This window comes from Gossypium hirsutum, chromosome D01 (genome assembly GCF_007990345.1).
Source record: "Gossypium hirsutum isolate 1008001.06 chromosome D01, Gossypium_hirsutum_v2.1, whole genome shotgun sequence".
In the NCBI taxonomy this organism is placed as follows: domain Eukaryota; kingdom Viridiplantae; phylum Streptophyta; class Magnoliopsida; order Malvales; family Malvaceae; genus Gossypium; species Gossypium hirsutum.
The window spans coordinates 31,001,966-31,018,576 of NC_053437.1; the positions used below are offsets into that span (position 1 = coordinate 31,001,966).

Genomic DNA, 16,611 nt, shown 5'->3' on the forward strand with positions numbered 1-16,611 from the left:
GGGTCAGAAGACCGAACAATTGGGGATGACGCACTGTCTCAAGCCATGTTAAGCATTTTAGAGAGGGCCACTGGGCCTAATACTAGAATTGGAGGCCGTGGGTCAGTTATGAAATGAACCCGTTCCAATGGAGCTGAGAATTTTAGGGGTAATGCTGGAGTTGCCCCTAATGTGGTTGAGCATTGGATTGAGGCCACATAGAGGATTATGGATGACCTGGACTGTACTCCTGAGTAGAAGTTAAAGGGTGTTGTAACGATGCTACAAGATGAGGCATATCTGTGGTGGCTCACTATTAAGGAGGGCACTCAGCCCAACAGACTGACTTGAGAGTTCTTTAAGACCGCTTTCCAAGGGAAATATGTGGGGGCCAATTATGTGGATGCCCATAGAAGAGAGTTCTTGAATTTGACCCAGGGTGATAGATTAGTGGCCGAGTATGAGGCTAAATTTCTGCGACTAAACTGTTATACGAGCGATGTGGTCATTTCGAGGATGGCCTTAGGGATAATCTAAGGGTTCTAATAGCTCTACAATGGGAGTGAGATTTTGCTACACTGGTGGATAAGGCAAAGATCACCGAAGAAGTGAAGCGCATTGACCGCCAAAATTGTGACAGAGAGAGAGGTAGGAATAAGAAGGATTCAGAGCCCTCGAGTTCTGTTCAGAGGCTTAGGAAAAAGGCCAGAGTTGATGGGCCCATCAGGGTTGGGGCTCCCATTGCTACTACTGGATAGCCGCTATGTACTGACTGTGTTAGGCACCATCAGGGTGAAGAACTAGGGCGTGTTTGAAATACGATTCTCTAAAGCACCGTATTAGAGAGTGCCCACGGAGGTTTGATAAGATGCAAGCTCCGAGTAGTAATATTGCACAGTTGTCAAGGGTAGTTCATCAGCCATCGAGAGGTCGGGGTCCGGCCAGAGGTGGTAATGCTTTGGGCCATGGTCAGATGGCACCGGGAAGAGGTGTCGGTCATACTTAGCGAGGCAGCTACTCTAGTTTATGCTACACGTCACCGAGAGGATGGGGATGCTCTGAACGTCATTACGGGTACGTTCTTTAATTATAATGTACCATATACTGCATTGATAGATATAGGATCCACTCACTCCTATATAGCTTGTACCTTATCTGAAAACTTGGGTATACTGGTTGAGAGCACTACGAGTGAGGTCACTATATTGAGTCTATTGGGGCAGTCAATAAGGGTTAACAAATTGTTTAGAGATGTTTCTTTAGAGGTTCAAGGAACTATTTTTTGGCTGATCTGATGGAATTACCTTTTGGAGAATTTGATCTGATACTAGGAATGGACTGGTTGGCTTAGATTGTGCCACAAAAAGGGTTGTACTTAGAACTGTGGAAGACAGCGATGTAGTCCTAATTGGGGAGCGTCTACTTATCAAATGTGATTTCTGCACTAAGGACCGAAAAGTTAGTTCGTAAGGGATTTAAGGTGTATCTGGCTTACATCAATGTTTCAAATTTTAGAGGTTCTTCGGTTAACGATATCAGGAAAGTGAAGGAGTTTCCGAATGCTTTTCTTGAAAAGCTACCTGGGTTACCTTTGAATCGTGAAGTAGAGTTTGGGATTTGGCTCCTTCTTGGTACAGTTTCGGTGTCTATCGCCCCTTATAGAATGGCACCAAAGGAGCTTACGGAGCTTAAGGCCCAAATTCAAGAGTTACTGGATCGTGGGTTCATCCATCCTAGTATGTCTCCATGGGGAGCACCAGTACTATTTGTAAAAAAGAAGGATGGAACCATGTGTATGTGTATTGACTACCATCAACTGAACAAGCTGACCATCAAGAATAAGTACCCTCTACCGAGGATAGATGATCTGTTTGACTAGCTCTGGAGGGCTTCAGTTGAGTGTTAAAGAGGCTGACATGAATAAGACAACATTTAGGACTTGCTGTGGTCACTACGAGTTCCTAGTGATGCCATTTGGACTAACGAATGCACCGGCAACTTTTATGGATCTAATGAACCGAGTGTTCCGACTCTATCTGGACCGGTTCGTAGTGGTATTTATTGATGATATACTGGTGTATTTGAAAACTGAGGACGAACACGATGAACACCTTAGAGTGGTTCTACAAATTCTGTGAGAGAAACAACTGTACGCCAAGTACAGTAAATGTGAGTTCTGGTTATTTGAAGTAACGTTTTTGGGACATGTGGTTTCTACTGAGGGGATTAGAGTCGATCCTCAAAAGATTGAGGCTATCTTGGATTGAAAGTAGCCTAATACTGTATCTGAGATTCAAAGTTTTTTGGGACTGGTAGGGTATTATGAATGTTTTGTGGAGGGGTTTTCTTTGATTGCCGCACCCTTGACTAAGCTGCTATGTAAGGGTGTGCCATTTAACTGGACTAATTCACAGCAAGAGAGCTTTGAGAAGCTCAAGACTATACTGACTGAGGCTACTATTATAATATAGCCAAAGTCTGGAAAAGAGTTTACTGTGTACAGCGATGCATCACATAAGGTGGTAGCGTACGCATCTCATCAGCTTAAAACTCATGAGGAGAATTATCTGACGCATGACTTGGAGTTGGCCGCAGTGGTATTCGCACTAAAAATTTTGAGGCATTACTTGTTTGGTGAGAAGTGTATCATTTACACTGATCACGAGAGTCTTAAATACCTCCTCTTTCAGAACGAGTTGAATCTTAGGCAGCGTAAATGGATTGAGCTACTTAAAGACTACGACTGTACTATTGAATACCACCCTGGTAAGGCTAACGTGGTAGCCGACGCACTGAGCCGTAGAGCTATGACTGACCTGAGAGTGATGTTTTCTCACCTCAGTTTATTTGATGATGATAGTCTATTGGCGAAACTTCAAGTTAAAGCAACATGGGTATAGCAGACAGAGGGTGAGTCATTAGGATTTCATTTCTGACAAGTTGAGAGTGCGAATACCAAAGATTTTGGACTGAATAGCGAAGGGGTGCTCTGTTTCCATAGGAGAATATGTGTACCGAAAGATACTGAATTGAGGCAATCTATACTGCGAGAGGCGTGTAGTAGCCCTTATGCTATGCATCCTGGTAGAAATAAGATGTACTACGACCTTCGTGAGTTATATTGGTGGCCAGGTCTTAAGCGAGAGGTTACCGAATTTGTGGCTAAGTCTCTAACATGTCAGCAGGTTAAGGCTTAGAACCAGTTCAGGTTTGTTGTAGCCAGTCAAGATTCCACTTTGGAAGTGGGAGAGAGTGACTATGGACTTCGTTAGTGGGTTACCACTCACAACTACTAAGAAGGATTTTGTATGGGTTACCATGGATTGGTTGACCAAGTCCGCCCATTTCATACTGGTTCGTACTGACTACTCTAAGCTGAAACTGGCTAAACTGTATATGTTGAGATAGTGAGACTGCATGGGGTACTGGTTTCGATAATATCTGATAGGGATCCTTGCTTCACGTCACGATTCTGGAAGAAGCTACATGAAGCTCTAGGAACAATATTAGACTTCAGTACTGCATTCCATCCTCAGACTGACGGTCAGTTAGGAGGGTGATTCAGATACTGAAGGATATGTTGAGAAGTTGTGTGCTTGATTCAGATACTCAGACTGACGGTCAGTCAGTTACGAGGCTTTATATGGTCATAGGTGTCGTACACCTTCACGTTGGACTGAGTTGGGTGAGCGGCATGTTTTAGGCCCTAAACTAGTTTCTGATACCGAGGATAAAGTTTGACTGATTCGGGATCTATTGAAAGCGGCATCTGATAGGCAGAAGTCCTACGCCAGTCTGAAGAGTCGAGAGATTGAATATTCTGTGGGGGATTTCATTTTTCTCAAGGTCTCTCCATGGAAAAAGGTATTGAGGTTTGGTCGTAAGAGTAAGTTGAGCCCTAGGTTTATTGGGCCTTATCGCATACTGAGACGAGTGGGACCGATTGCTTACCAGTTGGAGTTACCTCTAGAGTTAGATCAGATTCATGACGTGTTCCACGTTTCTATGTTGAGGCGCTACCGCTATAATCCCATGCATATTGTTCCTATTAAGCAGATTGAGGTTAGGCCAATCTAACCTTTGAGGAGGAGCCTGTTCAAATATTGGAGTGAGATGTAAAGGTTTTAAGAAGAAAATCCATCCCACTATTTAAGGTTGTATGGCGTAATCATAGCACTGAGGAGGCCACGTGGGAGTCTAAGGATGCGATGCGTTAGCAGTAACTTGATCTGTTTTGATCAGGTAAAATTTCGAGGCCGAAATTTTCTTTTAAGGTGGTAGAGTTGTAACGCCCCAAAAAATCCCTTATATATTTTTTTCATATGTTTGTGACACAAATATATGTCTGCTTCTGTGATTTTGTGATCTGGGAGTGTGTGAGAAGTCTTGGGTTCAAGCCTTGGCTTGGGCAAAATTTTTGTTTTAATTGAATAAACCCCTATCTTCAGTTAGTATGCTTCAAAATAAATATTGAAAAGAAGTGTTAGAATGAGCCTGCTAGTCTGGTGGTTAAGTGTTGTGTTGTAGTGCTAGGGGTTATGAGTTTGAATCCCTGTACGTGCAAAGGGGATTTTTTTTGTACATGTGCCGTGAAGGAGTTTGAAATATGGTAAAATTCTGAGTATTTGAGGAGTGTGGGGATGTTGTGGCCGATTTTTAGGAGATTGTTGAGGGATTTGGGGGATTGAGGGGAGTGTTTTGGGGAGATTTGGATGGAAGAATTTGGATTGAACCGAAACTAGTAGTAGTAATTTCGGTTACCCTCTCTTTCTCCCCAATTTTCTAATAGCTTTTGGTTTTTCTCTCTACTTTCATCTTTTATTTTTTCTTTCTTCTTGTTTCTTTTACTTTTGCTGTCGTTCGGTTCTTCACAACTTTCACCTACTGCCAAAATTTTGAGATTTTCGTCCTCCTCTTTTTTCTGTTTCTCCCCAAGCCGAATGATGACCGCTTTTTTTCCAAATCTCGGTTGTACCTAATCTTTTGACGATTTGAGTTTATTCTCTTTGCTACCGAATTGCTGCCAAAATTGCTACCGAAAGTTCTTTTCCCCACACCTTATTTTCTTTTCCTATTTGCTTCATTGTGTTCATTCATTCCGTGAGTAAGCGTATGTTTTTGTGGTATGGTAAGTTAATTTTCTACTTCTAAATTAACTTTTGTTTGGTTAAGTGGTTTAAGGGGATTTTTTGTTGGTTCTTTAGGAGTTGACCAAAGGGTTAGAGGTCTCTGATTGACGTCTTGAGTGGGTGAGACCTCCCTCCTTACTCTAGCGAAGGTATTGCTGTTGTGAGTTTAACACTTGGTCAACTTCTGTGTATTCGATTGAGTACTTGTCTACATGAATAATTGGTGATTGATTGGTCAAGTGTAGGTTTCAAAGACTTGGGGTAGTTTTCTCAAGAAATAGAAATCAGGTGTGTAAACAGAACACTAAAAATTAGAAATCGGTGAAAAGTCAAAAAATGGGACTGTCGACGCCACACGGGCGTGTGGTCGCCGTATGGTAGGCCGTGTGATCGAATATGGGTGTGTGATCGACGAGGCTGGCCATGAACGATTCATGGGCTGGGCCAAATTGGGCCTACTGAAAGGTTATATAGAAAAGAGATTATTGACGTCAACTCACTTTTTCGAAAAGCATTACCATGTCATATCGCCTGATTCAGCCATAATGTCTAGGCCGGGTTTGGGGTGTTACAAGATAACTCAATAGAGACAATGTGAGATGGATCAAATCGATATTTCCTCCATATCGAGACGTGAAACACATCATGGATATGGTCTAACTCTGGAGGTAGCTCTAACTGATAAGTAATCGGTCCCACACGTTTCAGAATCCAATACTACCCAATGAACCTAGAGCTCAACTTGTCCGTACGACCGAACCTCAGAACTTTCTTCCATGGAGATACCTTAAAGAATAAGAAATCACCCACACAGTACTCGATATTGCTCCTTTTCAGATTCGTGTAAGACTTTTGTCTATCAGAAACCGCCTTCAGATGATCTCGAATCTGTCTAACATTATCTTCAGTCTTGGAAACCAACTCAACACCCAAAACTCGTCGCTCAACTAACTCAGTCCAACATAATGGAGTACGACAGTTACGACCATACAGAGCCTCATAAGGTGCCATCTAGATACTAGACTAGAAATTATTGTTGTAGGTGAACTAAGCTAACGGCAGAAAATCCTACCAACTACCCCGAAAATCAATCACACAACTCCGAAGCATGTCTTCCAGTATCTGAATCACCCTCTCAGATTGACCATCGGTTTGAGGATGGAACAAGTATTGAAGTCTAATATCGAGCCCAGAGCTTCATACAATTTTTTCTAGAACCGAGAAGTGAAGCGAGGATACCTATTAGAGATTATCAAACTGGAACCTCGTCATACAGTTTCTTCCAGTCTTACAATCTCAGAAATGTAGAGCTTTAGTAACTTTTGTAGAGAGTAGTTTGTCCAAACCGGAATAAAATGGGCAAACTTGGTTAATCAACCACGATGACCCATACAGAATCCTTCTTAGTGGGTGTTAAAGGAAACCCGCTAATGAAGTTTATTGCCACACGCTCTTAATTTCATAAGAGAATTTTAAAGGGTTGGAGCAAACTCAAAGGTAACTGTTGCTAAGCTTTAACTTGCTGGCACGTCAAATAATGAGAAACAAAATTAGTTACCTCATGTTTCAAACTCAACCACTAGTACAGTTCATGGAGATCCTGATACATCTTATTACCACCGGGATGCATAGTATAAGGGTTACTATACGCTTCCCTCAGAATCAATTGTCTCAGATCAGAATCATTCGATACACAAACCCATCCTTGGAAACACAGAACTCCATCCTTCTTTAGTCCAAAATCAGAAGTACTGTCATTCTCGACCTGAAGACACCGCAGAACCAGAGACTCATCCCTTAACTGCTTTTCCTGAATATGCCCAATCCAAGTCGGCTAAACTTGAAACTTGGCTAACAGACCCCTATCATCAAACAAATTGAGACGAGTGAACATCGCTCTTAAATAAGTCATCACTCTACGATTGAGAGCATCAACCACCACATTGGCCTTACCGGGATGATACTCTATCGTGCAATCATAATCTTTAAGCAGTTTAATCCATCAACGCTACCTAAGATTCAACACCCTTTTAAGTAAAGAGATACTTAAGGCTCTTATGATTGGTGTAGATGATACACCTCTCACTATACTGATAGTGCCTCCAGTTCTTTAACGCAAACACCACGATGGCTAACTCGAGATCATGTGTCAGATAATTTCCCTCGTGTGACTTAAGCTATCAGGATGCATAAGCCACAACCTTACCATTTTCATCAATACACATCCTAAATCGACATACGATGCATCACTATACACCACAAACTCCTTACCAAATTCAGGCTGTATCAGAAAAGGAGCTTGAGTCAGAATAGAGTTTTTGAAGCTCGACTGTTGCACATCCATCCAGACGAAAGGAACATTTTTGCGTAGAAGCTTAGTCAAAGGAGCTGTGATAAGTGAAAACCCCTCAACAAACCTCTGATAGTAACTCGTAAGACCCAAAACACTGCGGATCTCAAAAATGTTCTTAGGTTGTTTCCAACCAAGTACAACCTCAACCTTCTTAGGATCAACTCGAATCCCCACAGTATAAACCACGTACCTCAAAAATGCTACTTTCTATAACCAAAATTCACATTTGCTCAACTTAGGTAGAGTTGTTTCTCTCTGAGTATCTGAAGAACTACCCTAAGAATATCAGAATATCAGAGTACATCAGAATATCATCAATGAAAACTATGATGAACTGATCCAAATACGGCTGAAAAGCTAGGTTCATTAGATCCATGAATGCAGTCGGAGCATTCGTGAAACCAAAGGGCATAACTAGGAACTCATAGTGCCCATAACGAGTCGTAAAAGCCATCTTATGAATACCAGCTTCTGTAAACCTAAACTGATGATGGCTAGAACGAAGATCTATTTTCGAGAATACCACAGCCCCACAAAACTGATCAAATTGATCATCGATCCTCGGAAGTGGGTACTTATTCGTCACATTCTACTTATTCAGTTACCGACAGTTGATGCACATCCTCATGGTAGCATCCTTTTTCTTTACAAAAAAAACTGGTGCCACTATGGAGACACACTAGGACGGATGAAACCATGATCCAGAAGCTCTTGAAGTTGAGCTTTAAGCTTTATAAGCTCTTTCGGTGCCATACAATATAAAGCGATGGACACTGGAGTTGTACCCGATAAAAGCTCAATACTGAACTAAAATTTTTTATTTAGAGGTAAACCAAGTAACTCTTTAGGAAAAACATCCAGAAACTCCCTCACTGTTCTAATATCCCCAACAATAGAGTCCCTAAAAACTAAAACGCTGACGTAGGCCAAATACGCCTCACACCCTTTCCGAACCAATTTTTTAGCCATAAGAGCGAAGATCACATTAGACAGATAATCTCGATGCTCGTCGATCATAACTATTTCCTTATCATCTTCAGTTCTCAAAATGATCATTTTAGTCACGTAGTCCAGACTAACTTGGTGCTCTACTAACCAGTTCATACCCAGATTTAAGTCAAACTCCCCAAACGGTAGCTCCATCAAATTTTTCGAAAACATCCATATAAAGTCTATTTACTCTAACAGATTGTCCCAACAGACTCAGTACAGTAATCTCCCCAGAAGTACACTCAAAAATAATCCCCAAGTTTTCGGAAAGAGTACTAGCTACATAGGAGTGTGTAGAAGCTATGTCTATCAAAGCAGTATATTGGGTATCAAAAATTAAAAATATGCCCATGATAACATCAGGGGCGTCTCTACTCTCTCAGCGTTGAGCAGCATAAACCAATGCAGGCTGCGTCACCTTAGTCTGATTAGGACCTCTACCCAGTGCTCTCTGCCCTTGGCCCATACCATTACCACCCCTAGCCAGTCCACGACCCCTAGGTGGCTATTGTACTACCCTTTGGGGTTGAACAAAACCGGTCCTGTAGCTTGCATCTGATCAATACAATGTGGGCTTTCTCTAATCTGGTGCTTTAATGACCCACATCGCAGACAAACCCCCAATCTCCTCCAACACTCACTCGGATGGCGCATACCACAGTCACTACAAGGATGAATCCTAACAGGAGCAACAGGGACTCCCACTCTAACAGGCCCATCAGGCTTGACCCGCTTCTTAGGCCTTTGACTAGAACTAGAGTGCTCTGAATCTCTCTTATTCTTGCCTCTCTCTCGGTCTCTATTCTGGCGCTCCACATGCTTAACCTCTTCGGCAATCTTCGGCTTATCTACCAAAACAGCAAACTCTCGCTCCCTTTGTGGAGTAATCAATACTCTTAAATTATCCCTCAAGTAGTCCTCAAAATGGACACATTTCTCATACTCAGATGCCACCATGCCTCAAGCGTAGCGACTCAATCTCAGAAATTCGGCCTCATACTCAGCCACAGACTTATCACCTTGCATGAGATTCATGAACTCACGCCTACGAGCATCAACAAAGTTCGCACCCACATATTTTCCGTCAAAGGTAGTCTTAATGTAGTCCTAGTTCAGACGATCCGGTTGACTACCCTACTCAACCGACAACCACCACTAATAGGCTTCGTCGCGAAGCAAAGAGACAGCACCCTTTAGTTTTTGCTCAAGAGTGCAGTCAATGTCGTTCATAATCCTCTCGGTGGCCTCCATCCAATACTCGGCCACAGTAGGGGCGAGTTCAGTGACGTCCCTAAACAACTCAGCTCCATTGGACAAGAGTCATTCAGTTACCGACCCACTGCTCCCAGATCCAGAGTAGGGTCTACCGACTCCAACACTCTCTACATGACTTGGGATAATGCGTCATCCCCAGCTTATCAGCTCTAAGACCCGGTCTCAGCAGAAGGTGTAGCTGGAGTTTTACTCGTGTCTAAATTTATCATACTACCCAAAGAGGAAGACTCAGCTCGAGTCCTAGAAACACAAAAATTTACACATTTTTACATACCCTTTTTAACTTAAAATCATACGGTTTTGATAAAATTCTTGTCGAAAAAATAATTAATTTTTACAAAATAATTAAAGTGCACTTAAAATATGAACATGTTGAATTTTAGTAAATTTTATAATAAATTTTGATGAATTTTGGTTATTTTTGACAGATTTGCACATAGGGCGAAAAATGGCTCGCCAAGCACTACTAGAAGCACAAAACTGAGAAACAAAATTAACCGAGGTGAACTAAATTTTAGCCTAAGATGGTCCAATATTATATGTATTAATTCATAATATAATTAATTTTAATCTATATCCAATTTAATTTCGGTTAATAAATTATTATTAATTAATTATGGAAAAGTGGTCAAGTTGAACTAAACTGAGAGAACTGAACCGACCAAGAAATGGAAAGCCCAAAAATTGTCCCAAGATCTGACCCAAATCAGCTTATTAGCCGATTATTTAAGCTTGCAAAGAGGCCGTTCAAGACATGTTCAAGTTGCATTCAAACCCCTCCACAATTGGTGGCTTTATAGATTTGCCCCAAGCCTAAATTAGCAAATTTGAAACTATCAACCTTGCCACATGTGTGGCCTAAATTAGCTAAATTAATCAATTTAGCCTAAATTATCAACAAAGCCTAAATTATTCTTGATTAAGTAGAATCATGACTAAGTTATTCTTGCATTACATTTGTTAGGTAACTAATGAATTAATTATTTAAACGGATTGAAATTGTAATTAGTGGACAAAGTACTTAATCAGTGCATGTTTAATCATCTAAGGTAGCTGCGGGTTAGATTAGCAACGGTATCAGATGATACATTTGCCTTGCATAACTTGCAAGATTATTGTAATTAAACTTTTTCAAGGTAAGGATACTTTGTTACCTCACATAGTATTTTATGTGCTTATTAAATTGAGTTAATTGTTTGAATTACATAGGGATATGTACAAGAGATTATTTCGATTTAATAAGTATGTATGTGCAATAACATTTTTGCCTATTAAGATTTGTTTAATTGGTTGAATTGAGATAGGGATATAGTCAAGAGATAAATGGATTTTGGTAGGTGACTATGTTCATAAGTTAGCAAATTACCGAGTTGCCATGAACTTAGTCGTAACAATATAAACATGAGTTTAATAATTCTAAGTTAAGAAATGTAATTAATCTAACACAATTATGTCATCTTGATTAAAATCGTATCTTTTGAAATTGTGCATTTCAGATTTATTTATGTAGTTCACTTAGTTTAAAATCTTAGTTTTTAATCACCTTCTTCAAACAAAATATTTTTCTTCACCAAAGTGTTTTAAATAGCATTCATAAATAATTCTTTTCACAGACCCTATGGGTACGATAACTCGACATTTACTTGTCACTTTGTAACTTATTGCGATTGTGTACACTTACACATTTCTGTCATTCCAAGTTTTTGGCGCCGTTGCCGGGGACTGTGTTTTAAAAAAGTCATTATTTGTGAAGTTGTTAGTTTTGCATTTTGGTTTATTTTTCTGTTCAAATTTTAACGTAGTTAATTTTTTATGATTATTTCAAGTGTTTATGAGTATTGACCGAATCATCGATTTACTCTCTGTAGACCCTGAGATTGAACGAACTTTTCGACAACGAAGAAGACAAGCAAGTCTGAGAAGGATTGAAGAGATGAACTTCAAAAATCTGAATCAAGGAAATGGAGCAAACCTTAATCAAATCCTATCCTTATTGTTGATGATAGGGATAGAGCTTTGAGACAGTATGGCGTGCCAGTATGTCATGATCATAATCTGGACAATTCGAGTTGAAGCCAGTCATGTTTCAGATGCTTTAGACAATGCGCCAATTCCGTGGAATGCCTACAGAAGATCCTCACCTACACTTAAGTCTATTTCTGGAGGTGAGCGATTCTTTCAAATTAGCTGGTGTACCCGAAGATGTATTACGATTGAAGTTGTTCTCATATTCACTAAGGGACAGAGCTTGAGCTTGGTTGAACTCATTATCACCGAACTCAATTTCAACATGGCAAGAGTTAGTAGAAAAATTCCTTATGAAATATTTCCCACCTAGCAAGAATGCTAAGTTGAGGAATGAGATCACTCATTTCCAACAAATGGATGATGAGTCATTGTATGAGGCATGAGAAATATACAAAGAAATAATACAGAAGTGCCCTCATCACAGAATCCCACATTGCATACAACTTGAGACATTTTATAATGGTCTCAATGCTCACATGAGGATGGTAGTGGAAGCTTCCACTAATGGTGCTCTCCTTTCTAAGTCTTATAATGAGGCTTATGAAATCATTGAAATGATTGCCAGTAATAGTTATCAATGGCCAACCAATCGAGTAGCGTTAAGAAGATGAGTCGCTGGAATACACGAAGTAGAGCTCTTACTTCACTCGCATCTCAAGTATCATCAATATCCTCAATGTTAAAAAATCTTACTATTATTGAGGGGAAGGAAATTTTTTCGAAGAATGTCCATCGAACCCAAAATTTGTGTATTACATGGGTAACCGGAACCAAAATCGAGGAAGGCAAGGGCTGCAATCCAATTTCTATAACCCATCATGACGAAACCACTCGAATTTTTCCTACAGTAACCAAGGGGCAAGAACCAGTAACAATTATGTTCAACCTAGATCGACCCAGCCACCTAACAATCAAATAGCCGAGAGGATCTATTGAAGGCATACATGGCAAAAAATGATGCCTCTCTAAGGAATTTGGAGAATCAAGTGCGCCAGCTTGCAATTAAACTCAGAAACTGACCACAGGGTGCTTTACCTAGTGATACAGAGAATCCGAGGAATCCAAGAAAGGAGCATTGTAAAGCGTTAACATTGAGGAGTGGAAAGACTTTAGAGCCCAATTCTATCGAAGTTGAGAAGGAGTCAGCTGACGCGCAAGACTCAGAGGAAGTTCAACCGAGTGTTGAAATTCTAGTTTCATCAGAAATTGAATCTGTAAAATCCAACAAGGTAACTTCTGAACTAGTTAATTCTGATCAACTAATAACTCCGTTAGATGCCGACTTGCCACAAAAAATGAATCAACCAATTCCAGTAAAGAAACCTCCACCACTCTACCCTCAAAGACTTCAGAAGCAGAAGCAAGAAATTCAATTCAAGAAGTTCCTAGACGTACTCATGCAACTTCATATCAACATCCCGTTGGTTGAAGCACTTGAACAAATGCCAAACTACGTCAAATTCATGAAGGATATTCTGTCTAAAAGATGAAGGCTTGGAGAATTTGAGACGGTAGCCCTAACGAAGGAATGCAGTACATGTCTTCAAGAAAAACTACCCCCAAAATTAAAGGATCCTGGATGTTTTACCATACCTTGCAATATTAGAGCAATCAACTTGATGCCCAAGTCAATATTTAGAAATTTGGGGATAGGTGAAGTGAAACCTACTACGATTACACTTCAATTAGTAAATCGATCCTTAACACATGCAGCAGGAAAAATCGAGGACATATTGGTACGTGTAGACAAATTTATCTTTTCTGCTGACTTTGTGATTCTAGACTTTGAAGCGAACAAAGAGGTGTCAATCATCCTAGGAAGACCATTCTTAGCAACCGAAAGAACCCTTATTGATGTGTAGAAGGGTGAGCTTACAATGCGTGTTCAGGATGATCAGGTAACATTTAACGTTTTTAAGTCCATGCGATTTTCTAACACAATTGATGATTGTTCTGCAGTGTCCGATTTAGAGGATTTAATCGTGGAGAAGGAACTTAATTATGTTGAGGACCCATTGGAATAAATTTTGACATCAGATTCTCCAAATGATGAAGAGGTGGAGTTAGAAAAAATGCATTATACCCAACCAAAAGTGTCAATCGAGGAGCCACCTAAATTAGAACTGAAGGTACTTCCCTTACATTTGAAATATGCTTATTTAGGGTAACTCTTCTACTCTGCCTGTGATTGTTTCAGCAGAATTAACTATTGAGCAAGAAGAGAAACTCATCCTAGTGTTGAAACAATTCAAGAAGTCTATCAGATGGACCATAGCCAATATTCGCGAAATTAGTCCATTTGTATGCATGCACAAGATTATCTTAGATGATGGTGAAAAAGGGACGATTGATGGATAACAAAGACTGAACCCCATCATGAAGGATGTAGCAAGAAAGAAATCATCAAGTGGTTAGATGCAGGTATAATTTACCCCATCTCAAATAGTTCATGGGTAAGTTCGGTCCAGTGCGTGCCAAAGAAAGGAGGTATCATGGTCATTGAAAATGAGAATAACGAGTTGATACCGACTAGAACGGCTACGGGATGAACAATTTGCATCCATTACCGGAAGTTGAACAAAGCAACTAGGAAACATCACTTTCATTTGCCATTTTTGGACCAGATGCTGGATAGTCTCGCAGGGCAAGATTAGTAATGTTTTCTCGATGAATACTCGGGGTATAATCAAATTACAGTAGCATCAGAAGATCAGTACAACATAACATTCACCTACTCGTACGGTACATTTGCATTTAGGCGCATGCCATTTGGTTTATGTAATGCACCTACTACATTTGAAAGATATATGATGTCTATTTTTATTGACATGGTTGAGAAATATTTGGATGTTTTTATGGATCATTTTTCAGTATTTGGAGATATATATGATGATTGCCTAGCCAATCTAGCCAAGGTACTAAGACGATGCGAAGAAACAAACCTTGTACTTAACTAGGAAAAATGTCATTCCTTAGTACGAGAAGGTATTGTTCTAGGGCAATGAATAACAAGACATGGAACCGAGGTAGATAAAGCAAAGGTAGATGTTATTGGGAAAGTCCCACCTCCAATTTCTGTAAAAGGTGTTAGGAGCTTTTTGGGCCACGCCGGTTTCTATCGAAGATTCATCAAGGACTTCTCCAAAGTTGCTAAACCCTTATGTAAAATATTGGAGAAGGACACGGCATTTAAATTTGATGAGGAGTGCTTAATAGCTTTCAACAATTTGAAGAGTCAGTTAGTCTCGACACCCATACTAGTCACACCAGACTGGAATTTGCCATTTGAATTGATGTGTGGCGCAAGTGACTTTGCGACCGGAGCTGTCATGGGTCAGTGAAGGAATAAAGTTTTTCATCCCATCTACTATGTGAGTTGGACTCTAACAGGAGCTCAACTGAATTACACGGTAACAGAATAAGAGTTACTTGCTATTGTGTTTGCTTTTGACAAGTTTTGATATTATCTTGTAGGTACCAAAGTGATTGTTTATACGGACCACTCAGCAATTAAGTATTTACTTGCTAAGAAAGATGCTAAGTTGAGACTGATCCGATGGGTACTTCTACTTCAAGTTTTCAATCTAGATATTCAAGATCGAAAGGGAGTGGAAAACCAAGTAGCAGACCACTTGTCCAGATTGGAGCTGCAAGAAGGGAACTCTACTCTTATACCAATTCGAGAGACGTTTCCAGATGAACACATACTGAAGGTAAATCATGTCCATAATACCCCTTGGTTTGCTGATATTTCTAACTTTTTAGCTTGTGGTTTGATGTCGATTGATAAGACATATCATCAAAAGAAAAAGTTTCTTCACGATGTGAAGTACTATTTTTAGGAAGAACTGTATTTGTTTAAAAAGTTTACAGATCAAATGATCAGGAGATGCGTGGTAGAAGATGAAGTACATATGATTTTATACCATTGTCACTCAGCTCCGAGTGGGCGGCACTTCGGACGTACACGTACTGCAGCCAAGGTATTGCAAGCTGGAATCTTTTGGCCAACACTATTCAAATATGCATATGCTTACTTAAAGAGTTGTGATCGATGTCAAAGGGTCGAAAATGTCACCAACAGAAATGAGATGCCTCGAACAAACATAATTGAGGTAGAATTATTCGATGTATAGGTATTGACTTTCTCGGTCCTTTCCCTCTATCTTTTGGTCACACGTACATATTAGTAGCAGTAGACTATGTGTCTCAGTGGGTTGAGGCTGAGGCATATCTGACAAACGATGCTAAGGTTGTAATAAAGCTTTTGCAGAAACATGTGTTCACAAGGTTTGGAACCCCAAGAGCCATCATCAGTGATGAAGGGTCCCATTTTGTGAACAAATGGTTGAAATGGTTATTAGATAAACATGGAGTGAAACACAAGGTTGCTACAGCTTACCATCAGCAGACGAATGGGCAAGTTGAACTGGAAAACAAGGAGATCAAAGGCATACTTGAAAAGGTAATTTGCCCAAACCATCAAGATTGGTCCAAAAGACTGGATGATGCTTTATGGGTTTACAGGACAGCATACAAGACACCTTGAGGGATGTCACCCTATAGGTTAGTCTTTGGGAAAGCCTGCCATCTACCATTGGCGTGAGAACACAAAGCTTACTGGGCTCTCTAATGACTCAACTTGGATCTTAAAAGTGCCAAAGAGAAATGGATCCTTCAACTTAACGAGTTAGAAGAATTCCAAATGTCTTCATACGAGAATGCCAAATTACTCAATGAGAGACTCAAAAAATGGCATGACAAGCACAGTCGAGTTCGAGAATTTGAAGCAGGTCAAGTCTTGTTATTCAATTACAGATTAAGATTCTTTCAAGGTAAGTTAAAATCATGTTGGTC

General features: G+C 40.2%; 1 non-coding gene across 1 annotated transcript; it reads right to left on the reverse strand.

Annotated features, from left to right (window-relative positions):
* Positions 1 to 12,074: 12,074 nt before the first annotated feature.
* Positions 12,075 to 12,181, reverse strand: LOC121214232 (small nucleolar RNA R71). Its single transcript, XR_005909818.1, has one exon. It is a non-coding gene; the product is annotated as a small nucleolar RNA R71 (small nucleolar RNA).
* Between the last annotated feature and the right edge of the window lie 4,430 nt (positions 12,182 to 16,611).